We start from the raw sequence: 2452 nt of genomic DNA on the forward strand, positions 1-2452 counted from the left end.
TGTGTTCTGGTTTACTACAGGTAAAATAGTGACTTGTGTTCGGCTACGTCTACACCATGAATCGTGTACAATATTGAAAAGGGTTGATATGCCGTAAAAATGATTTGGTTATCGGTTAAAGTACTTTTATGAATGAGAGGACCCGAAATACGTCCGCGTTCTTAGAAAGTTCTATTTAAAAAATTTCAAAGAAATTTTTTTTTTTTTCTTTTTCAAAATATAGGTGTTTTTAAGGAGTTTTAGAAAGTGTGCGTCCGTAACATTCAAAAGGTATTTTACTCAAGAAATGAAACATTATATGAATGATATCCGCTATTTTTTTTTTTTTTGCACCCAATCATGTGTGATGGCTCGACATATAAATCTTTTAAGAGAATATTTATCTCCCCCCTATTCTTTTTACTACTGATAGCAATGTATCAGAGAGCACGGTTGGTGGGCTTGACACAAGGCAACAAGTGTTGTTGCTGTGCTGTGCACTTAGCAAGGAGCAGGTTCACAACAATACGCACATCTTTTTTTAATTATTTTTCTAACGTCTTGCTAATCCATGTGACGTTCCTTTCTGCGGATATTAATATGAAAGTTCCAATCTTCCTTCTCTATTTGCGTCCGATCCTGGTTTCGTTTAAAGTTGTGCTTGAACGGCAGCTTGGATCTCTTCGTTCCAAAACTTGTTACGTGTTCACTCGGATAGCATCGGAGAACTGATTCCTTTCTTTTATAGATTTCCCCGGTGGATGAAGAAGAAGGAAAAGAAGAAGAAAATAGTTTCCTTTCGTATACGAATGTCTGCGTGTGAATGTGAATGGACGTGTATAGGTATAACCTAACCTCTTTTCCGTACCGACCAAATTTACCGAGCTGTGGGGACGTCTCTCGCACTAGCAGGTCGTTCCCGTTCTGTCGCCTATCAACAAGGAAGAGGGTTTGGGGGAGGGGGGAACAAAACAAACAACAAAAAAAATCACAAAACAAAACAAAACAAAAAAAAATAAAACAATCTTCTTCGTCCGACACACGGACGGGCAAACACTGAAGGAGGAGGAGGAGGAGGAGGAGGAGGAGGACGGCGGAGACAAATTCACAATGTGGCCATCTCTTTTACACCCACTGCCCCACCTTACACACACACACACACACACACACACACACACACACACACACACACAGACACACACACACACACACACACAGACACACACACACACCTCTGTATCTAATTCTGTCTTCGGTTCCTCCCTTTGCCCCCCCCCACCACCATCATCCTCATCATCATCATCATCATCATCATCATCATCATCCTCCTCCTTCATCTATCTTACTGTTCGTCGACGCCGTCGCTGTGATTATCACTCCTCCCCGACCAACTCCAGAACCTCCTTCTCCATAAATGATGGGTCCGGAAAAAGGAAAAAATGCCGAAACAAATGAACAGGAAGAAAGTTCAATGAATACATAAGTAAACTCACAAACCCTTTTCCTATCAAATATATACAGTATTTTTTTTCTTTTAAAGATGAGTTTATTAACAACTTGAGACGGAATATTTTTTTCTTTGTTGATTAATAAAAAGATCCCCAATCTCCCCCTCCTTCCAACCAAAGACAAATTATTGTCGTCTCGAGCACAAGTATCAAAATATAAATAAACTATTAAAAATCAGGTACAGAAAAGGGCACGAGTCATCACATCTCATTAATAAAATGGACGCAATCGAAACATGCAAATCGGCCCCGTATTTTTTTCTTTTAATTGATTGTTATTAGTCCACCATTTATTAAGGCTAATAGCCACTTGAGGATAAGGCCTAATTGGAAGGCTTGATTGGAAATATTAATATTGATGAATGGCACAAACGACGGTTGATTACTTAATTATGGGCCGTTTAGGACGAGAATTTGTTGACATTAGATTTGAAGAAGACCAAGTTGTAATCTGCAGGAAGTAGTCCCGCGATAATGTGTTCTCTACATGTAGGATGTTCTTGCGAAGTTATGTCCATGAAAATTCCGACTAACACTATGAACATGAAGGGAGAACAAACATTTTTTTTGTAATGCCGAGAAAAAAAACAAAAACAAAAACTATGGCATCTTAAAAAAAAAAGGGTTCTCATGTAGTTGTTGTCTCCCTGTTTCTGTACGTTCGTCACATGCCCCTATTCCGAATTCGTAACAGTGGACTTACGAAAGTTAGAACAGGGAGAGAAGGTATACAAACTGATATAAATTGCAAAATAAAATAATTAAATTAAAACAAAAAATATTTTACCTATTTCAAATTATTTAAGTAAAAATTCCATTTTTTTTTTACATGATTACTAAATTTAAAAAAGTTATTCTAATAAAAATTGAATTTAATTTGAAAATATTAAGAACAAATAACTTTTTAAATTTAATAACCTTTATCCTCGAGTGACATCCGGGCCTTGATAAGTGCTGACTCCTTT

Source organism: Euprymna scolopes, chromosome 19 (genome assembly GCF_053919585.1).
Source record: "Euprymna scolopes isolate OS-2025 chromosome 19, ASM5391958v1, whole genome shotgun sequence".
Taxonomy (NCBI): Eukaryota; Metazoa; Mollusca; class Cephalopoda; order Sepiida; family Sepiolidae; genus Euprymna; species Euprymna scolopes.